Below are 24,080 nucleotides of genomic sequence, written 5' to 3'. Positions count from 1 at the left end.
CCATGTGCTGGCAATATTCTCTGCAAAAAAGTTTCAATTACTACTTGTGCATTTTCCTTTTTACAGGGGAATGCTTCTACCCATTTTGTAAAAGCGTCCACCCAGACCAAGAGATACCTTTTACCTTTTACCGGTATTACCATATCTGTGAAATCCACATGCCATTCTACTCCGGGTCCGGTGGGAATTGGAATGGATCCGGGAGAAATAACTGGTCCCCTGTGTACTATATTTTTGGAACAAACTAAACAATTTAGTACAACTCTTGTGGCATAAGAAAGCATATTAGGATGCCAAAATGAAGCTTCCATTGCTTTACTCATGTCAGAAGCAGACAAATGTAATGTAACATGCCAATTATAGAAATTATTAATTAATTCTGAAGTAGACATGCATATTTTTCCACTAGGATGTATCCATTTACTTTTGTCAGGGTGTGTTGTACAATCCAAATTCTGCCATTTCAATTTTTCAATTTCAGTTGGTTTTTCTCGGGGTTGTGAGACATCTGGTGGATATGGTGTCTCAGTACACTGTATATGAGCACGGGTAATTACCATGGTAGAAAGTACCTCTTTAGCTGCCTTATCAGCTAGATCATTCCCTTTTGCTTCAAATGTCTGTTCTCCTGTATGGGCAGGAACCCAAACAATGGCTGTATGTAATCCTCTTCCTTCTCTATCACTCAAACAGTTTAACAATTGTTCCCACAAACTTTCATGTTTCAGGGGCTTTCCATCTGCTGTTAAAAATCCCCTTCTTTTCCATTTTAACAAATGATATTGCAATGAACTAACTACATATGAACTATCAGTATATATAGTCCCTTTCTTTTCTGTCCCTAATTGTTTTACAGCTTCTAGTACTGCTGTTAGTTCTGCTTCTTGAGCTGTTGTGCCTACTGGTAGTCGTTTTTGAATCTTTTTACAAATTTCAGTGTTTCCTTGATTTGATTGAATCTTAAGTGCTGAAAATGAAGCATGCTCGCCTGTTTGTGCTCCATCAGTAAACCAAATGTCTCCCTTTCCACTAAGGGGCTCAAATATGAGTAATCGAAAGACTGGGATGTCTTTCAACCCATCTAGATGTTCCTGAGTCTCTTGTTCTAATTTAAATAATGCATCCATTCGTTTAGTATTTTCTTTAGTCAATGGCTGGGTACGAACATCTTGTCCTATTAATATGGCCTGGTATTTTCCAAATCTTGTATTAGTTAATGCAACCAGACTAGTAGATAATAAATTATGAATTGTATGGTCAGAATGGATGATAATAGGACCGAAAGGCATAACTGCTCTCCATTTCTCAACGGCCGCAACTGCGGCTACCAGGAAACGAGGAATGGTCTCCATTCCCCTTTCTACTGGACTAAAGGTTCCTGATAAAAATGATACAGGTGACACAAAGGTGTCTTGTTGATTTACCATTGCTGCCCACGTAGTACCCATATCTTTAATCCACAAATGTATCTCTTCTTTGGGGTCTACTGTGGTTAATGGATTATATGATACTAAATGTTTTACTAACAATTGTATAATAACAATATCACTCTGGGTAAGCTGAATATGAGTCTTATGCGGTGTGCCAGCCGGTACACGCAAGTGTCGATATAGTGGGCTAACTAATTGAGAATAATTAGGGATCCATTGTCTACAATAATTAAGAGAGCCCAGCAATCCTCTCAATTGAGTAAGTGTTTTTGGTAATGGGGATTTCAAAATTTCTGTCAGGGCTTCTCGTGTTATAACCTTAGCTTTACTTGAAACTGTTTGCCCTAGGAAGGTAACTTCTTCCCTGCACACAAAGCACTTATTGCGATTACACTTATAACCCTTTGATAGTAATTGATAAAACAGCGCTACTGTCCATGAAAGACATTCCTCCCTTGTGGATGCAGATAATAAAATATCATCCACATACACAAACAGAGACACAGTGTCAGGCAACAATTGTTTAAATGATTTCAAGTCTTCTGTTATCTGCTTAAAGAAAACAGATGGACTTTCGGTATATCCCTGTGGCATTCTTGTCCAACGATACGCTTTATTGTCTAAGGTAAATGAGGTTAAATCTCGTGATTCCTCTGCTAAAGGAATGGCAAAGAAAGCATTGGACAAGTCTATAACCGAATTAAATGCATAGATAGGCTGTGATTGTAATAATGTCAAAGGATTTGGACATACTGGAAACTGAGCTTTTACCAAATCATTCAAACCTCGTAAATCATGAACAATTCTTACGTCACCATGTGGTTTAGGAACTGGAAAAAGAGGTGTATTATACGGTGAATTTGATGGTTCTATGATATTATGTTTCAACAATTTATCAATATGCTGCAAAGTTTTGGATAATAATTGCGGCCTTATAGGGTACGGTGGCCAAATAGGACCATCTCCCTCATGTTTAAGACGGATTACATAAGGTTCCATTTCAGCCAATCCATAGGGATCATCAGGTGTGCTCCATAAATCTGCTGGTAATCTTTGCATCACCTGCATACCCTCATCATCCTCGTCAACATAAAACATATCTTGTACAACTGAAATCAGCAAACTTTGTTTACATCTGGGAAATTTTAAAGTAAGTCCTAACTGTGAGAGTAAATCTCGGCCACATAAATTTACCGGGCAATTTTCTGCCAACACAAAATCAATAATTCCCTTCCTGTTCATTTCCCTCATATTTGGTCCAGATGCTTTTAAAATTACTTCAGTAGGTACAGTAACACGCTTATCCTGCTTTTTTCCTTCAAATCCTACTAATGTATCTATCTTTTTACTTAAGGGTACACCCCTAACTCTAGTACTCAATACTGATCTAGTGGCTCCGGTGTCAATTAAAAAGGACATAGGAATCTTTTCAGGCCCTACAAACAATGTGATAAAGGGTTCTTGGTTGGACAAAGAAAAAGTAAAATCATCATTTCCCTCTTCGGTTAGTCAGTAAACATCTTCCTCATCTTTCTCCTGTTCCCATAAAGGGAATTGTTGGAGTGGTATATTCTGCTGATTCTGAGTTTCTGGAATCGCATTCTGTGTCTGTACAAATGGATTGTTAGACCCTATCATTTGCCCTAAGTTCTGGGGCATCTGTGTTAACTGCTGAGGCTGACTAATAGGATTTGGCACTATTGGAAATGCTGGCTGTCTTGCTGGACATTCATTCGCATAATGTCCCCAATTTTGACATACCCAACATTGAACGTTTGCTCGTCTGTTGGGAGAGGGTTGACTAAAACCCCTTCCTCTATTCCCTCTTCCGCGTCCCATACCTCTACCACGATTATTCTGATTATAAGGTTGTTGATAACCCTGTTGATACTGGTATTGCTGATAAGGCCTAGGATAACTTTGATTATCATTTTGTCCTGGCGTCATATAATAAACAGGCTGTCGTTGCTCTTTACTAATTTTCTGTACCTTTTTATCCTCAATTTCTTTAATCTGCATGGCCACTAATTTATCTGACAATTTCTGCTGCTCTTTTCCGGGTGTCTCAAGCATTTTAATATGAATGGCACTAAAATGCAACAATGTAGCACGGATTTCAGGCCATGGTTTAGTTGCCAATGCCACTACATTATCCAAATTCTTTCTCATGTTCATAGGTAATGTAACTAAAAATAGATGTAAAAATATAGCAGAGGCAGGAGCAACATCTGGGTCATCCCCAGTCTGAGCTTTATATATCTGCATACACTTCATTAAATGTGTAGCAAAGTCATCTTTTGTATTCCATTTAGAGGTCGTTATAGCAGAAAAATCTATTTCAGTTGGATACATAATCTGTAAGGCACCTGTAAGTTGTCGCCTAGCATTACCCACAAATGCCGCACCATCTCGCGTATGGTTTAACATTGCCGGATTCTGAGACTGCACCGCAAGTTGTGCAAGACTAACTCCTGCAGCAGTACAAAAGGCTTTAAAATCTCCTACTGCCAACTGTGTTCCCGCTGTTAAAGCATCCATCTGTTCTAGCCAAATACGCGCACCCTTTTGAATATTTGGCAACTTATTGACTAACGTACTAATATCAACTGGACTATAAGGTTTATATACTTCCTGTCTTTGTCCAAATGGCCCTGTGCGTGTAAATATGGGAAATTGACTATTCGTAGCTACAGAACTCTTACTGTGTTCCAAAGTTTCCAACATCTGATTTTGCAACAACCCTTTCCATAGGTTTAAACCTTCCAAAATATGTATCTGATTTGACCATTCTGTCCCTCTTCTGCGTATTTTTTCTATCAATTTATCGATATCTCCCATGCAACTCGGACCCCGTGAATCAATAGGCAAACGAACATCATTATCTAAATATGTCCGGACCACTTCATCCCAAAACTTATGGCCATATTTGTGTACAAAATCCACTGGGAGTAAGGACATTAGTCCTTTAAAAAAGTCTTCCTTATCTGGGACATTTCCTTCTGTATCATCCCGTCTCCCTGCATCTTTTCCTCCCTTATCTTTTGGTCTTACAACAGGATCTTGCAAATCATCTGTCAAGGGGTTCTTTTGTTGTATCATTTCTCCTTTCATTGTAAAAACACCTTTTAATTCAATGTCAACCTGCTCCCTCCCTCTTCTACTTACAGATTTCTTTTTCTTTCTTAAGTCTGACTCAGATTTAGAACAAACTTCATCTTCAGTTTGACGATCAGAGTCAGTATCAGTATGTGATGAACACACGGGTACTGCGCGTGGCTTTGGCTTTGCTGGCGGCTTCGGGACAATCTTACTATCCCAAGGCTCATATCCTGCAGCCGTTTTATCTGATTCTTCTGCCTCTTTTTGTATTTCTTTTAAACTTTTTAAATTGGGATATATTCCAGGAGCAGTACTATGTTCATAAGACGGTGGTGCACTTGGTGTGAGACAGTGTGATGTATTATCCTGCCTGGCTTTCTGCCGCTCAGCTACAAAAGCTTTATCCTGACATTGTTGTTTATCATACCGCCACATATCAGCGGTAACAGTAAAAAGATTCCAGACATGCAAATGTTTTTTCAAGGAATCCTTTGTCTTATTGTCCTGAATATATTTCAACAACTGCCATAACACTGATTTCTCAAAAGAGCCGTGCTCAGGCCAACCCAGAAATGAATTATTCTTGCTATATGTTAGCCATTTTTTATGTAAATCTTTAATGCGTTTTTCATCAAAAGGAAAAGCAGCTATAACATGTTGCAAAGGAGTAAATGTGCTAGAACTATCTACAAACAAAGTATATTTAGATTCAGAATCCTGTGCAGGTACTTCTATGTCAATGTTAATGTTAGCCATTTTACAGCAGGTACAATAATATTGTAAATAATATCCAATAATAAACAATAAAAGAAAATATAAACAAAAAAGCGGGAAGAAAGAAAGCAGCGTTAAAACGTGAAGAAAAGAGTTAAGAATGACGTCAATATTTTATACTCACCATCCGTTGGAATCAGAAGATTGCAGAGCACCTCTCACGAGCTGATCAGTATCGTAAGACCGATGCACCGGTGATCAATCAACATCCGTAGGTATCGGAAAATTGCAGTGGACCTCTCACGAGCTGGCCAGTATCGTAAGATCGGGACACCTTAATGCAAAAATCGAACCAAAAAAATATTGGCTGTGCGTGCACGGTCCTGCCGCGCAGGTCGCCAATTGTTTAAACCTCCTCGTCTAAACTTGTTTACTGAGTATCTTCACCAAAAAAGAATAAAGAATAAAATAAAGAAATAAAAGCAAAAATGCTGTATAATTTTTCTTTTTATTCAACTGCCATTTGGATGACAGGGCTATGCAAGAATATTACATAGGAAGCAAGTTAGGAACAATCTCATCAAATACAGAGATGAAGTTGCCTGTTAAGAAGAAGTTGCTTGCATATACAAATGTCTCCTTTCATATATACACATAATTCTGGCATCATCATACATTCCTTGCATCTCATTTAGCTCGTTACTAGTTTATCTCAAACCTTCTGGTGTCTAACTTTCTCTCCCCTTTTTTCCCTCATGCTGCACTATCAGACACCTGTTTCACATGTCTTGCCAACCTCTGTTCTTACTTTCATCTCATGGTCATGCTGGAGACATCCGTGCCTCTACTCCCTTTTTACTCAGGGTTCTCAGTACATTCTTTTATTAAGGTTATTATAATGTCAGATTTTCAGTGTCAGCTATTCCAGCTGCACTTCTGGAGTCCATTTTATATTTGCGACTCCATTTTGTCAGTTTTAATATATACACTACACCTCAAATATTGTGTTCAATTCTGGTCTCCGCATCTCAAAAAAGAAATACTGGAATTAGAAAAGGTACAGAGAAGGGCGACGAAAATGATAAATGAGATGGGACAACTTCCCTATGAAGAAAGGCTGAAGCATCTAGGACTCTTCAGCTTGGAGAAAAGACGGCTGAAGAGAGATTTGAGTGGAGTGGAACAGGTAGACCTGAATCGCTTGTTCACTCTTTCCAAAAATATTAGGACTAGGGGGCATGCAATGAAGCTACAAAGTAGTACATTTAAAATGAATTGGAGAAAAATATTCTTTCTTCAACGTGTAATTAAACTCTGGAATTTGTTGCCAGAGAATGTGGTAAAGGCGGTTAGCTTAGTGGGGGTTTTAAAAAGGTCTGGATGACACCCTAAGGGGAAAGTCCATAGACCGTTATGACATTGACTTGGGGAAAATCCACTGCTATTTCTGGGATAATAAGCATAAAAGCGAAGATACTTACCTATAGCAGGTATTCTCCGAGGACAGCAGGCTCATTATTCTCACACATGGGTCGATGATCTGAGTCGGCCTGGGAATCGGCAGAACACACAGCAGAAAATAAAAGTTTGCTAGAGCCTTCTGGCGCGCGTGCAATGCCGCACCGCGCGTATGCGGACTGACTTCCCGGCCATCAGTTAAATCCCAAAGCATAAAGAAATAAACAACTCCAAGGGGAGGTGGGTGGGATTGTGAGAATAATCATCCTGCTGTCCTCGGAGAATACCTGGTACAGGTAAGTATCTTTGCTTTCTCCAAGGTCAAGCAGGCTGAATTATTCTCACATGGGGTATCCCTAGCATCCAGGCTCACCCAAAACAATAAATATTGGTCAATTGGGCCTCGCAATGGAAAGGACATAATGTAGATTAACCTGAAACTATATACAACTAGTTGAGAGTGCAGCCTGGAACAGAATAAAAACGTGCCTAGGTGGTTGGAGTTGGATTCTAAACTCCAAACAGATTCTGCAGCACCGACTACCCAAATCGACTGTTGCGTCGGGTATCCTGCTCAAGGCGGTAGTGTGATGTGAATGTGTGGACTGAAGATCATGTTGCAGCTTTGCAAATCTCTTCAATGGAGGCTGACTAAGGGAGCCACCGACGCAGCCATGGCTCTGACATTATGAGCCAAGACATGAGCCGCTAGAGCAGTGATGGCGAACTATGGCACGTGCGCCCAGCCACTTTCCCTTCATCCTTCATGGCCGCTACAAAAAAAAGGAAAAAAAAACAAGCAATCGTGGCACCGCAGCCCAGGCAGCCATCGCATTGGCTTTTCGGCTCTGCAGCCAGTAGGGGGGTGTCGCCGGTGCACACCTTCCACTTACTCCACGCATTCGCTGCCTCGCTCACTGCATTGTCTCCTCCCCCACTGTAAGGCTCCTCTCTCCCGAGTCAGGCCTAAGGAAGTTTGCTCCGTCTCCAGTCCAGCCCATCTGGACTAAATGTCATGGTGTCGCGTCTTCCTCCCCCTGCGCCAGCACGTCAGTGCGTCCGTCCACTGGTCTTCAGTGCAGCCGCCGCTCCGCGACTCCCGCCTTCTGCTTCAGCTGCAGTGCTGCACTCCACCCCTGCCGAGCCACCGGTATCGTTGGCACTCGGCAGAAGAGAAGAATCTTGACTTGCAGTTGGAGGAGCAGAGCAGAGCAGACAGAGCCCAGGTAATATCCCCAAACGTTGGCGTTTTTTGTCACCGTGAAATTCTTTATAGATTAGTTAGAAGTTTAACTGGCAGTGGAAGTTGAGGGTGGGGGTGGGTAGGCTTATTTATTGTCTCTCTTCCACCCTCCCTTAATACTTTCTCACAGATATATACACATTCTCTCCTTTGTTACCCCTGGAACTAGGAGGGAGGGAGGGAGGGAGGGAGGAGGGGACCCTGGAACTCGGGGGGAGGGAGGGCTGACTCTGGAACTGGGAGGGAGGGAGCGAGGGGGCCTGCAACTCGGAGGGAGGTGGAGAGGGGAAGGGGAGGCGGGAGGGGAGGGAGGGAATGGACTTTGAGATAAATAATTAGATTTTGGTTTGCTGTTTGTGCACTCGGTCTCTGAAAGGTTCGCCATCACTGCTCTAGAGTCAGCCCAGCTTGCATAAGTGAAGGAAATGCAATCTGCTAGCCAACTGGAAACTGTGCATTTTCTGATGGTGACTCCCCTCCTGTTGGTATCAAAAGCAACAAACAACTGGGCAGACTGACTGAAGGGCTTTGAACGCTTCATGTAAAAGACCAATGCTCTCTTGCAGTCCAAGGTGTGAAAGCTACTTTCACCAGGGCTGGGCATGAGGATGGGGAAAGAATGATGGCAAGACAACTGACTGTTTCAGATGGAACTCTGATACCACCTTTGGCAGGAACTTAGGGTGCATGCAGAGGACTACTCTGTTGTGATGAAACTTAGTATAAGTAGCATCCATTACTAGGGCCTGAAGTTCACTGACCCTACGAGCTGAAGTAACAGCCACCAAGAAAACGACCATCCAGGTCAAGTACTTCAGATGGCAGGAATTCAGTGGCTCAAAAGGTAAAATTATGTATCATACCTGATAATTTTCTTTCCATTAATCATAGCTGATCAATCCATAGACTGGTGGGTTGTGTCCATCTACCAGCAGGTGGAGATAGAGAGCAATCCTTTTGCTTCCCTATATGTGGTCATGTGCTGTCGGAAACTCCTCAGTATGTCGATATCAACGCTCCATCCGCAGGACTCAGCACTTCGAGAATTACACCCACAAAGGGACACTCTGCCCAGCTCACCACCGCCGAAACGGGGGAGGGGAATTAACCCAGCTCTTCCCCACACAAGTGGGGGAGGGGAATCCGTCTAACTCATCCCCGCGGAGCGGGGGAGGGACACCACCCCGCCGATGCGGGGGGGATCTGGCTTATCCTGCAACCGCAACCGTGGGAGGAGCTGACTGACCCCAACACCGCCGAAGCAGGAGGGGTACAAAGCTGCCCTACAGCCGCACGAAGCGGGAAGGAGCGCCGGCAGAATTTAGGTCTCTATCCAGCCCCGTAAAACGGAGGGGAGAGGAATGCAGCAGCTCACTGTAACACAAAATCGTCTCAACTCCTGAAGAATCCAATTGAAAAAACTTGAACACGAAGTCCTCCTGAACAGGAACGGAAGACTAAACTTGAACCTGAAATGCAACCAGAATAAAAACAGTACAGATACCTGGGAGGGGCTATGGATTGATCAGCTATGATTAATGGAAAGAAAATTATCAGGTATGATACATAATTTTACCTTCCACATCATCATGCTGATCAATCCATAGACTGGTGGGATGTACCGAAGCAGTACTCACCCAGGGCGGGACATAGAAATCCCTGACCGCAACACTGAAGCTCCAAACCGGGCCTCCGCCCGAGCAGCCACAGTCAAGCGGTAATGCCTGGAGAAGGTATGAGCCGATGCCCAAGTTGCCGCCTTGCATATCTCTTCCAAGGAGATGGACCCGGCCTCCGCCATCGAGGCCGCCTGTGCTCTAGTGGAGTGAGCCTTCAGCCGGATAGGCGGCACCTTCCCCGCGGCCACATAAGCCACTGCAATGGCTTCCTTGACCCATCTTGCCACTGTAGACTTAGCAGCCTGCAGACCCTTACGAGGACCTGCAAACAGGACAAACAGATGATCCGACTTCCGGAAATCATTGGTCACTTCCAAGTATCTGATGATTACTCGTCTCACATCTAGATATTTGAGAGCAGAGTACTCCTCTGGGTAGTCCTCCCTACGAAAGAATGGGAGACAGAGCTGCTGATTCACATGGAAGCGAGAAACAATCTTGGGCAGGAAGGAAGGCACTGTGCGAATAGACACTCCTGCCTCAGTGAACTGCAGAAAGGGCTCTCAACATGATAGTGCCTGGAGCTCGGAAACTCTTCTGGCTGAAGTGATAGCCACCAAAAAGACTGCTTTCAACGTCAGGTCTTTCAGAGATGCCCTCGACAAGGGTTCAAAAGACGGCTTCTGCAAGGCTCTTAGCACCAGATTGAGATTCCATGCAGGTACCACTGAGTGCAGAGGAGGGCGCAGGTGATTAACTCCCTTGAGAAAGCGCACCACATCTGGCTGCGAAGCCAGGGAAGCACCCTTTAGGCGGCCCCTGAAGCAAGCCAGAGCCGCTACCTGGACTTTAAGGGAACTGAGCGACAGGCCTTTCTCCAGACCTTCTTGCAGGAACGCCAACACTGAAGAAATTGGAGCAGTGAAGGGAGAAAGGGAGCCTGCCTCACACCATGATGCCAAACCCTGGCGTAAGCAGTAGAAGTAGAGCGCTTCCTCGCTCTCAGCATAGTGGCGATGACCTTGTCTGAGAAGCCCTTCTTCCTCAGACGCTGCCGCTCAATAGCCAGGCCGTAAGACCAAAGGGGGAGGGATCCTCCATCACCACGGGGCCTTGATGCAACAGGCCCGGCCCCGCTGGCAGCCGCAGAGGGCCGTCCACTGAGAGCCTGATCAAGTCCGCATACCAGGGACGTCTGGGCCAGTCCGGACCCACCAGGATTATCCTGCCCAGATGCTTTGCCACCCGGTCTAGCACCCTGCCCAACATGGGCCAGGGCGGGAACACATAGAGAAGCTCCTGTGTCGGCCACTGTTGGAGAAGAGCATCTACTCCCAGAGATCGAGGGCCCCGTCCTCTGCTGAAAAAGCGCGGCACTTGGCAATTGGCCGATGACGCCATCAGATCTAGGCTCGGCTGGCCCCAGCGCTTCGTGATGTCCAATAACGCCTGAGCCGATAGCTGCCACTCCCTGGGATCCAAGGTATGGCGACTGAGAAAGTCCGCCTTGACATTCATGACTCCGGCAATGTGGGCCCCCGACAGCTGTTCCAGGTTCGATTCCGCCCACTGGCATAGATTCATGGCCTCCTTGGCTAGAGGGGCGCTCTTGGTACCTCCTTGGCGATTGACATAGGCCACAGCCGTGGCATTGTCCGACAGGACCCGTACTGGCTTCAACGCCAGTACCAGGAGAAACTCCAAAAGCGCCAACCGAATGGCTCTGAGTTCCAGGAGGTTGATAGACCACTTTGCCTCTGCAGGAGACCAGAGCCCCTGCGCTGTCCTTCCCAAGCAGTGGGCTCCCCAGCCCGTCAAAGAGGCGTCCGTCGTGACGGCAACCCACTCCGGGGTCAAAAGAGGCATCCCTGTGGACAACTTGTCTGTCCTCAGCCACCAGCTCAGCGCCTTGCGCACGGCTGGGTCCAAGGGAAGGCGCACAGCGTAATCCTCCGACACTGGAGTCCAGCGCTGCAGCAGAGAGAGTTGTAGTGGTCTCATATGAGCCCTGGCCCAGGGCACTACTTCCATCGTGGCCGTCATTGAGCCCAACAGCTGCACATAGTCCCAAGCCCGAAGAGGAGAGGCTACTAGGAACTGGTCCACCTGAACCTGAAGTTTGACAATCCGATTGTCCGGCAGGAACACTCTGCCCACTTGGGTGTCGAATCGAACTCCCAGATACTCCAGGGACTGAGTTGGGCACAGCTGGCTTTTCTCCCAGTTGATGATCCATCCCAGGGAGCTCAAAAGAGCAATCACCCGGTCCACAGCTTTGCCGCACTCTGCATAAGAGGGGGCTCGGATCAACCAGTCGTCCAGATAAGGATGGACTTGTACTCCTTCCTTTCGCAGGAAGGCCGCGATGACCACCATTACTTTGGAGAAGGTCCGCGGAGCAGTAGCCAACCCGAACGTGAGGGCTCTGAACTGGAAGTGTTGGCCCAGGACTGCAAAACGCAGAAAGCGTTGATGAGGAGGCCAGATGGGAATATGCAAGTAAGCTTCCTTGATGTCCAAGGATGCCAGGAACTCCCCTGCCTTCACTGCCGCTATAACAGAGCGGAGAGTCTCCATTCGGAAGTGCCGACTTTTCAAGGCCCGATTGACCCCTTTGAGGTCGAGGATAGGCCGTACAGAACCTCCTTTCTTTGGTACCACAAAGTAAATGGAGTAACGTCCCTTGCCAAGCTGATCTTCTGGCACCGGAACAACCGCACCCAGGCGGATCAGATTGTCCAAAGTCTGCTGCACTGCCACAGCTTTGACCGGAGACTTGCAGGGAGAGTGCACAAACCCGTCTCTTAAGGGTCGGCAGAACTCTAGCTTGTAGCCGTCTCTGATGACTTCCAGCACCCAAGCGTCTGAAGTTACCCTGGTCCACTCGCCCAGAAACGAGGACAGGCGTCCTCCAACCTGCACTGGGCCATGGACCAGGGCCCCGTCATTGGGTACGAACACTGGGGGAGGACCGGAGGACGCACCTCCGGGACGGCGGTCTCTGCGAAAGGAATGCTGCTTGGGGGAGAAGTTCCTCTTGAAGGAAGAGGGGGCAGAGGAGCCCGACTTGGCCGGGCGATACCGACGGGCTTCCTGAAACCGTCCTTTGGAGGAACCGGGGCGAGCACCACTGGCCCGAGCCCTGACCTCTGGTAACCTCTTGCCCTTAGACGTGCCGAGATCGGTCACAATTTTGTCCAGCTCGACCCCAAAGAGCAGCTTGCCTTTAAAAGGCAACTTAGCCAGGCGAGACTTAGAGGCGTGGTCAGCAGACCAATGCTTCAGCCAAAGCCAACGCCGCGCAGAGACTGTCTGAGCCATACCTTTAGCTGAGGCTCTCAAGACATCATACAGCGAGTCTGCCAAATAAACCAAGCCCGATTCCAGGGCCAGCCAATCAGCCCTCAAGGAAGGATCCGAGGGGGAAGCCCGCTGCACAATCGTCAGGCACGCCCTGGCCACATACGAGCCGCAAACTGAGGCCTGCAAACTTAAAGCAGCCGCCTCGAAGGACGACCTTAAGGCCGCCTCCAATCTTCTGTCTTGGGCGTCCTTTAGGGCCGTGCCACCTTCCACTGGCAACGCCGTTTTCTTAGTCACCGCAGTGATTAAAGAATCCACGGTAGGCCAAAGAAAGGCCTCCCGTTCACCTTCAGGCAGAGGATAGAGGCGGGACATAGCCCTAGCCACTTTGAGGCTCGCTTCTGGGACATCCCATTGAGCTGAAATCAAGGTGTGCATGGCCTCATGCACGTGGAAGGTTCTAGGCGGGCGCTTCGTCCCCAGCATAATGGCGGAGCCAACAGAGGCTGAGGGAGAGACGTCCTCCGGAGAGGAAATCTTCAAAATGCTCATGGCCTGCACTAACAGGTTGGGCAAATCCTCTGAGCGAAAGATCCGCGCTGCAGAGGGGTCATCCGCTCCATCCGAGCGGGAATCCGTCTCCTCAAAGGAATCCCCAAAGGACCGTTGGGAGAACTCAGATACGCTGCCCTCATCTACATCAGAGGAGACAGAGTCCTCTAGGGCCTGGAAATCCACCCGAGGGCGTTTGCTTCCGGAGGCCTCAACCCCTTTATCAGACAGGGGGGGCAGGGGCAACGTTTTGCATAAGAAAAGCCTGATGCAGCAGCAAAATGAACTCAGGGGAGAATCCCCCCGAACTGTGCACTTCTGCAGCTTGGGCCACGGCCCTAGACGCACCCTCAACTGGTGCTCGCAAGAGCAGGGGAGAAACGTGCTGCGCATCCAAAATGGCGTCCGGCGCGAAATTCCGAGAAGGAGCCGCGCGGGAAGAACGGCGCTTAACTTTAGCCGCTTTCTTACCGTCGCCCGAATCAAGGGCGACCATAGTATTAACGTCTCCCAGCTCGAGGGCGGCCCACGAAGCCGTCCGAGCAGAGTGGCCGGCCAACATGGAGTGGGCGAGCAGCGGGGGATGGGCGCTTATGGCGGGAAAAACCGCCGCACCGGAGGAAGAACTGGGACACTGACCGGACTCCAAACTGATGCTCAACAAAGGCGATTCAGGCTTTGAAACCCCCGCAGCCCCGCTAGACGCACACACGTGGTCCGGGGAGCGAATCTTCGCGCCCTCGCCCTCCGACGCCATAAGCCACGTGGAGACCGAACGGGGAACCCCCTGCCCACTATAAAAAGGTAAAATTACCTGCTTCTCGCTCCGAGCTGTAACGAACTGGTGTCCCAGTGAGCAGCTGCAATAAACATTGAAATAAACGTTGAAATAAACGCCCTTAAAGGACGTCCACATTTTTTTTTTTAAACGGAGCCAGCGGGAGGGGGGAGAAAAGGAGAGACCTGGCACCACCAGGTTTGCACTTGCTCAAGAAGAGCCCTCAACCCCAGGTACTCAACAAAACCTAAAAATTAGGCTTGGAGGCCTAGCCAGAGCTGCTGCTGTGTGTGACCACCACCTGCTGAGATAGAGAACATACTGAGGAGTTTCCGGCAGCACATGACCACATATAGGGAGGCAAAAGGATTGCTCTCTATCTCCACCTGCTGGTAGATGGACACAACCCACCAGTCTATGGATTGATCAGCATGATGATATGGAATCAGCTTTCATCAGCTGAGTGAGAATGACGTTGAGATCCCATGACGCTGGTGGAGGTTTGATTGGGGGCTTTGACAAAAACAAACCTCTCATGAAGCTAACAACTAAAGGTTCTCCTAGAAATAGGCTTACCTTCTACACGTTGATGATATGCACTAATTGGACTGAGGTGAACCCTTACGGAGTTGGTTTAGAGACAAGACTCTGACAAGTGTAGAAGGTATTCAAGCAGGGTCTATGCAGGACAAGAGAGAGGATCTACGGCCTTGTTGTCACACCAGATGGCAAACAACCTCCATTTGAAAGAGTAACACCTCTTAGTGGAATCTTTCCTGGAAGTAAGCAAGACTTGGGAGACACCCTCTGAAAGACCCAAGAAAGCGAATTCTAGGCCCTCAACATCCAGGCTGTCAGAGCCAGAGACTGGAGGTTGGGATGTAGAAGCGACCCCTCGTTCTGAGGGTGAGAAAAACATTCCAACCTCTACAATTCTTCGGAGGACAATTCCAGAAGAAGAGGGAATGTGGCCAGTAGGGTGCAATCAAGATTGTAGTTCAATAGTCTTGCTTGAGTTTCAGCAAAATCTTTCCTACTAGAGGTATGGTAGAAAACGCATACAGCAGCCCCGTTCCCAATGTAGGAGAAAGGCATCAGACGCTAGTCTGTCATGGGCCTGCAGCCTGGAACAAAACTGAGGGACTCTGTGATTGATTTTCAGTGGCAAAACGATCCTCTGAAAGGGTGCCCCAAGCTTTGAAGATCTTGCGGGCAATGCCAATATTCAGTGACCGCATGTGGGGTTGCATTACCCTGCTCAGTCTGTCGGCGAGACTGTTGTTAACGCCTGCCAGATAAGTGGCTTGGAGAAACATGCCGTGATGGAGCGCCCAAAGCCACATCTGGATGACTTACCGACACAGAGGGCAAGATCCGGTGTCCCCCTGCTTGTTGGAATAGTACACTGCAACCTGATTGTCTGTTTGAATTAAGATAATTCAGTTGGACAGCCGAGTTCTGAAAGGCTTCAGAGCGTTCCAGATTGCCCGGAGTTCCAGGAGGTGGATCTAAATACCTGTTTCCTGGTGGGTCCAGGCTCCCTGAGTGTGGAGTCCATCTATATGAGCTCTCTACACCAAAAGGGATGCATCCGTCGTCAGCACTTTCTGCGGCTGAGGAATTTGGAATGGTCGTTCCATGGTCAAATTGGGTGGGATTGCCCACCACTGAAGAGAGTTCCGAAAGTCGGTGGACAGTTGGATTACATCCTCTAGATTTCCTGTAGCTTGATACCACTGAGAAGCTAGAGTCCATTGAGCAGATCTCATGTGCAGACGTGCCATGGGTGTAACATGAACTGTGGAGGCCATGTGCCACAAGAGTCTCAACATCTGCCGAGTTGTGACTTGCTGAGAGGTTCGAACTATGGACACTAGTGACGGGTTGTCTGCAGTGCCTCAGGGAGATAGGCTCGAGCCGTCCTTATGCTCTAATAAACTTTGATTTCTGAACAAGAATGAGATGGGACTTGGCATAATTTATTACAAACCCCAGTAGCTCCAGCACCTGAATAGTCATCCACATAGATTCTCGAGCACTGTCCTCAGAGGTGCTCTTCAGCCAATCGTCGAGATAAGGGAACACATGCACTCCCAACTCTGCGCAGCAACGCTGCAACTACTGCTAGGCATTTTGTGAAAACTCTGGGATCTGACACTAGGCCAAATGGCAGTACACGGTACTCAAAGTGCTGCATTCCCAACCGAAATTGAAGATACTTCCTCTGAGCTGGAAGTATCGGGATGTGTGTGTAAGCATCCTTTAAGCCCAGAGAGCATAGCCAATTGGGTTCCTGAATCATGGGAAGAAGGGTACCCAAGGAAACCATCTTGAAGTTTTCTTGGACAAGGAATTTATTCAGGGCCCTTAGGTCTAGGATGGGACGCATCCCCCCTGTTTTCTTTTGCACAAGGAAGTACCTGGAATAGAATCCCAGCCCTTCTTCCCCTGGTGAAATGGGTTCGACTGCATGGGCCTTTAGAAGGGCGGAGAATTCCTCTGTAAGTACCTGCATGTGCTGGGAGCTGTATGAATGAGCTCCCGGTGGGAAATTTGGAGGTTTGGATTCCAGATTGAGGGTGTATCCTAACTGTACTATTTGAAGAACCCACCAGTCGGAGGTTATGAGAGGCCACCTTTGGTGAAAAAACATTAACTTCCCCCCAACCGGCAAGTAGTCTGGCACAGATAGTTGTACTGTGGCTTTGCTCACCTGGAGCCAGTCAAAAGCCCGTCCCTTGCTTTTGCTGGGGAGCAGCAGGGGCCTTGGGCGCATGCTGTTCACGTGAATGAGCACGCTGAGCAGGCTGGTGGGATGCCGGAGTGTACCTACGCCTAGCATTGGAAGCACTCCGCAATCCCCCAAAATACTTCTTAGTTGAGGAGGTGGTAGCATGAAGGCATCCGGCGGGAGAGAGAAGCCATAGCACCCGTTTGCTTCTTGATCTGGTCGACCATATCTTCTACCGTCTCTCCGAAAAGGTTATCCCTCCGGCAAGGAATATCCGCAATCCTCTGCTGGACCAAATGGTCTAGGTTAGAGACATGCAGCCATGGGAGTCTGCGCATTGCTATACCTTGAGCGGAGATTCTGGATGCTACATAAAAAGTGTCGTATGCGCCCCTGGCCAGGCATTTACGACACACCTTCTGCTGTCTGACTACCTGGTGAAAAGGTTCAGCCTGCCTGGAGGGAGTGCATCAACCAAAGGACAGCTGCCGAGTTCCGCAAGTGAATGCTTGTGAAGAGCTGGTAAGATTGGATATGGGCAGCGAGCATAATGGCCTGATACATCTTCCTCCCAAAAGAATCCAAGGTCCTAGCTTCTCTGCCTGCGGGTGCTGAATCATAGTCTATAGTACTCTTGGCTCTCTTGAGGGCGGAGTCCACCATCATGGAGTTATGGGGTAACTGAGACCTCGTCAACCCAGGCTCACCGTGGATCCAATACTGGGAATCAGTCTTCTTGGGGATAATGGGGCCAGAGGGTACGACCAGTTTTGCATAAGGACTTCCTGGAGTACCTTATGCAAAGGAGCTGTTACTGCCTCCTTAGGTGAAGAGGGGTAGTCCAGGACCTCGAGCATCTCAGCCCTGGGCTCAACGTTGACTCCATATCTACGAGGAATGGAATGGCTCCAGTCATTTCCCGCACAAATGATGAAAAGGAGACAGAATTGAACACAATATTTGAGGTGTAGTCGCACCATGGACCGATACAAAGGCATTATAACGTCCTCACTTTTGTTTTCCATTCCTTTCATAATAATACCTAACATTCTATTTGCTTTCTTAGCCACCGCAGCAGCAGCACACTGAGTGTAGGGTTTCAACGTATCATCAACAACGACGCCAAGAGCCCTTTCTTGGTCGGTGACTTCTAATGTGGAACCTTGCATTACGTAGCTATAGTTCGGGTTCCTATCTCCCACATGTATCACTTTGCTCTTGCTCACATGAAATCCTTTTGCGATTTAACAACTTTGTGTCATCAGCAAATTTAATTACCTCGCTAGTTACTCCCATCTCCAGATCATTTATAAATATGTTAAAAAGCAGCGGTTCCAGCACAGACCCCTGGGGAATCTACCTTTCGCCATTGATAATACTAACCATTTAAACCTTCTCTTTGTTTTCTATCCTTTAACCAGTTTTTAATCCACAATAGGACACTACTTCCTATCACATGACTCTCCAATTTCCTCTGGAGTCTTTCATGAGGTACTTTGTCAAACGCCTTTTGAAAATCTAGATACACAATATCAACTGGCTCACCTTTATCCACATATTTGTTCACCCCTTTAAAGAAATGTATTAGATTGGTGAGGCAAGATTTCCCTTCACTAAATCCATGTTGGCTTTGTCTCATTAATCCATGCTTTTGAATATGCTGTGTAATTTTGTTCTTTATAATAGTCTCTACTGTTTTGCCCGGCACCGACGTCAGGCTCACTGGTCTATAATTTCCAGGATCCCCAGTGGAACCTTTTTTAAATATCAGGCTACCCTCCAATCTTCCGGTACCACACTTGATTTTAAAGATAAATTACATATTATTAACAATTGTTCCACTGGTTCGTTTTTCATTTCTATCAGTACTCTGGGATGAATACCATCCGGTCCAGGAGATTTGCTACTCTTCAGTTTGTCAAATTGCCCCATTACATCCTCCAGGTTTATAGAGATTTCATTCAGTTTCTCCGACTCTTCAGCTTTGAATACCATTTCTGGCACCTGTATCTCTCCCAAATCTTCCTGGATGAAGACCAAAGCGAAGAATTCATCTAATCTCTCCGCTATGACTTTGTCTTCCCTGATCGCCCCTTTCACCCCTCGGTCATCTAGCAGTTCAACCGATTCTTTTGCCGGCTTGTTGCTTTCAGTATACCTAAAAAAAAATTTATTATGTGTTTTTGCCTCCAGTGCAATCTTTTTTTCAAAGTCCCTCTTTGCCTTCCTTATCAGCACTTTGCATTTCACTTGACATTCCTTATGCTGCTGCTTATTATTTTCAGTTGGTGCCTTCTTCCATTTTCTTTAAGATTTTCTTTTAGTTCTAATAGCTTCCTTCACCTCACTTTTTAACCATGCCAACTGTCGTTTGGTCTTCCTCCCTCCTTTTTAAATACACGGAATATATTTGGCCTGGGCTTCCAGGATGGTATTTGTAAACAGCATCCACACCTGATGTGATTTTTTGACCCTCGCATCTGCTTCTCTAAGGTTTTTTTTTTTCCACCATTCATCTCATTTTATCATAGAGGGGCATAATCGAACACGAACGCTCATCTCCATGGGCGTCTATGTCCGAGAACGGGTATGTGAAGGGGCGGGACAGACCGTATTTTTGAAAAAATGGGCGGCCATCTTTTTTTTCGATAATACGGTTTATGCCGGGGAAATGCAGCGGATGTGTGCGGATTTGAGCTGGGCGGTTTCGTTTTTCAGCGATGATGGAAAACGAAGGCACCCAGCTCAAAAACGAACAAATCCAAGGCATTGGGTCGTGGGAGGGGCCAGGATTCGTAGTGCACTGGTCCCCCTCTCATGCCAGGACACCAACCGGGCACCCTAGGGGGCACTTGTAACAAGTAAAAAAAAATTTTAAAAAAGTAAAATACCTCCCAAGTTCATAGCTCCCTTCCTTTGGGTGCTGAGCCCCTCAAATCCCTCCCCCCAAACCCACTGCCCACAACTCTACACCATTATCATAGCCTTTATGGCTGAAGGGGGGCACCTAGATGTGGGTACAGTGGGTTTTGGGGGCGGTTTGGAGGGCTCCCATTTACCACCACAAGTGTAACAGGTAGGGGGGGATGGGCCTGGATGCACCTAGGTGAAGTCTATTGCACCCACTAACAACTGCTCCAGGGACCTGCATACTGCTGTGGTGGAGCTGGGTATGGCATTTGAGGCTGGCATACAGGCTGGAAAAAAAATTTGTTAGTTTTTTTTTTTTTTGGTGGGAGGGGGTTAGTGGCCACTGGGGGAGTCAGGGGTGGTCATCCCCGATTCCCTCTGGTGGTCATCTGGTCATTTAGGGCACTTTTTTGGGACTTGTTCGTGAAAAAAAAGGGTCCCAAAAAAAGAACCCAAATTCGCGCTAAAAACGCCTTTCTTTTTTCGATTATCGGCCGAAGGTGCCCATCTCTGCTCGGCCGATAAACATGCCCCAGTCCCGCCTTCACCACGCCTCTGTCAACTTTGTTTGTTCCCGTGACGGAGTGCTCCACTAAGGACTAGATCTAGAATTTTTCCTTCTCTTGTCGGATCCTGTACCAGTTGCTCTATAATTCAGTCCTTGATCAAGGAATTTTACCTCCCTAGCATGTCCTGATGTTACATTTACCCAGTCAATATCAGGGTAATTGAAATCACCCATTATTACTGTGTTGCCCAGTTTGTTAGCCTCCCTAATTTCCGATAACATTTCTACATCTGTCTGTTCATACTTTCCTTTTCCTCTTTACACGTAGAATTTCAATCCATAGGGATTCCAAGATGTATTTTGTTTCCTGCAGAATTTTCAATCTATTTGATTCAAGACCCTCTTTAACATACAATGCTACCCCTCCAGCAGTTCGATCCACCCTATCACTATGATAGAACTTGCACCCCGGTATGACAGTGTCCCACTGGTTATCCTCCTTCCACCAGGTCTCAGAGATGCCTATTATATCTAATTTTTCATTTAATGCAATATATTTTAACTCTCCCATTTTATTTCTTAGGCTTCTGGCATTCGCATATAGACATTTCAAACTATGTTTGCTGTTGCTATTTACATCATGCTCAGTACTTGACAGTATTAATTTGCAATCTTTTGTCTGAGTTTTATTTTTATTTAAGGACACCTGATCTTCTACGTTCTCTTTTGCAACCTCACTATCGGGATACCCTATCTTCCTTGTTTTGACGATATCTTTAAAAGATACCTTATTCTGAACCATGTGCTTTTTAGCGACTGTCGGCCTTCCCCCAGTCTCTAGTTTAAAAGCTGCTCGATCTCCTTTTTATATGCCGATGTCAGCAGCCTGGTTCCACCCTGGTTAAGGTGGAGCCCATCCTTGCATTACCAAGTTGTCTCGGCATGGAATTCATTGCCGCTGGAGATCTGTATGTTGACTATTTGGCTTTCAGAAAGGCTCCTAAGACTTTTTTGTTTTCTAAATATATAGGATCTGTTAAATAACCTACATTAGTATAATGGCAAAATTAGGATCATTGTCTACTTTTATTATTTAGAATTGCTGTTATCTAGTTACGACTGGAGTCTGAAGATTGTATTCTCCTGGTTATTGTAATCCGCATTACACCAAAATCTGATATTTGCAGAATAGAAGATGTATCTAACATAACAATTTGTTCCTAAAAGATACAAAGTGCAAAACAGCAGTAGTAGGAAGTAGAGCTGTCTCATTCACTCAAAAATGTTTCGATTCAGTTCGCTCATATGAATTGGTTTTTCAGTTCGATTTGATTCGATTCAGCTTAACTGAAACATAGGGGCCCATAGACTCAGACCTACAGAAGTAACATGCAGTCCAGCTCAGTTCCTTGAGCCTGAGGGACAAAGGGCCAGAAAGTCACGAATCTGAGGGCAGAGAGGAAATCTGAAAATATTCCTGCCATAAAGCTGCTTCCTTCACCCAAAAAGCAGAGAAGCAAGAAGAGCTGAATGACATTTTTTTTTTTAAAGAAAATCTTTAACACAGATCAACAACAACAACAAAAAAAGGCATGTAAGGAGTGGATAAAGGACTGAACTTCTGCATGAAGGAAGCCCTTCCCTCATTATTCAATAGCTCTCTGTGAAAGAGTAATAATAAAAAAAAGGCAGTGCATTTTTATAATATACCACTGCATTCCACAAAACAAAAGGAGGAAGTTCCCACGTGCTGTTTTCTTTTGATGCAGTCCATTGGTTTGTTGACTTATATACTGTGCCACAACTAGAAATACAGTGAAGAGGAACAATAGATAACATTCAAAACTTATTAACATTATAATTATGTTCGCATTTTGGATAATAGAGAAAATGCTGTTATAAAATCAGCACTCTACGCTGGCTGCAAAGAGCAAATAATCAAGAAACTTCAAACAGCTCAAAACACTGCAGCTAGACTCATATTCGGCAAAACAAAATATGAAAGCGCTAAGCCCCTACAAGGAAAGCTACATTGGCTACCACTTAACGCATCACGTTCAAAATATGTACCCTAATTCACAAAATCATTCAAAGAGATGCCCCAGCCTACATGTCAGACCTGATAGACTTACCACCCAGGAGTGCTAAAAAATCAACCCGCACTTTCCTTAATCTTCACTTCCCCAACTGTAAAGGCCTAAAATATAAACTAACACATGCTTCAATCTTTTCCTACTTGAGCACACAATTCTGGAATGCACTGCCACGTAACTTGAAAACGATCTATGAACTAACTTCCGCAAACTTTTGAAGACTCATTTCTTTGACAAGGCATATCACAAAGATCATAAGTACATAAGTAGTGCCATACTGGGAAAGACCAAAGGTCCATCTAGCCCAGCATCCTGTCACCGACAGTGGCCAATCCAGGTCAAGGGCACCTGGCACGCTCCCTAAACGTAAAAACATTCCAGACAAGATTATACCTAAAAATGAGGAATTTTTCCAGTCCATTTAATAGCGGTCTATGGACTTGTCCTTTAGGAATCTATCTAACCCCTTTTTAAACTCCGTCAAGCTAACCGCCCGTACCACGTTCTCCGGCAATGAATTCCAGAGTCTAATTACACGTTGGGTGAAGAAAAATTTTCTCCGATTCGTTTTAAATTTACCACACTGTAGCTTCAACTCATGCCCTCTAGTCCTAGTATTTTTGGATAGCGTGAACAGTCGCTTCACATCCACCCGATCCATTCCACTCATTATTTTATACACTTCTATCATATCTCCCCTCAGCCGTCTCTTCTCCAAGCTGAAAAGCCCTAGCCTTCTCAGCCTCTCTTCATAGGAAAGTCGTCCCATCCCCACTATCATTTTCGTCGCCCTTCGCTGTACCTTTTCCAATTCTACTATATCTTTTTTGAGATACGGAGACCAGTACTGAACACAATACTCCAGGTGCGGTCGCACCATGGAGCGATACAACGGCATTATAACATCCGCACACCTGGACTCCATACCCTTCTTAATAACACCCAACATTCTATTCGCTTTCCTAGCCGCAGCAGCACACTGAGCAGAAGGTTTCAGCGTATCATCGACGACGACACCCAGATCCCTTTCTTGATCCGTAACTCCTAACGCGGAACCTTGCAAGACGTAGCTATAATTCGGGTTCCTCTTACCCACATGCATCACTTTGCACTTGTCAACATTGAACTTCATCTGCCACTTGCACGCCCATTCTCCCAGTCTCGCAAGATCAACAAACGTGAACTCCTACACAGAAACCCAGAACAGTATTACAAAATTTTCTTGTTAAACTACTACCATGTTTTACCATCATCATGTTACCCAAGATCTTTCTGCAATTCTACATGTCTATTTTCTTATGTATTTCCACTAATCATGATGTATTGTAAGCCACATTGAGCCTGCAAAAAGGAGGGGAAATGTGGGATACAAATGCAATAAATAAAATCATATTAGGAAGCTTGACTTCGACTTCGTTATTGTCATCTAAATAGAAACACACACCTGGGAGACAACAATGAACCCCTCCCCCCCCCCCCCCCCCCCAAGAAATTGCCTTTTACAACCAGACTTGAAGAAATAAATATATTCGTGCAGAGATTTTTTTTTTCTGTGATATATAACGTGTTCTAGGATTGTCCCTATGATCAGCCCCTCCAAATGATACATTGATTTATTCTTATTGTATACTGCCTTGTGAAT

At 46.1% G+C, this 24,080-nt stretch overlaps 1 protein-coding gene across 1 annotated transcript in view; it reads left to right on the top strand.

Moving 5' to 3' along the window:
- Positions 1-24,080, top strand: part of SCAF8 (SR-related CTD associated factor 8) — a 1,046,706-nt gene that overhangs the window by 764,148 nt on the left and 258,478 nt on the right.

Source organism: Microcaecilia unicolor, chromosome 3 (assembly GCF_901765095.1).
Source record: "Microcaecilia unicolor chromosome 3, aMicUni1.1, whole genome shotgun sequence".
In the NCBI taxonomy this organism is placed as follows: Eukaryota; Metazoa; Chordata; class Amphibia; order Gymnophiona; family Siphonopidae; genus Microcaecilia; species Microcaecilia unicolor.
This window is presented reverse-complemented; position numbering and strand designations above follow the sequence as displayed.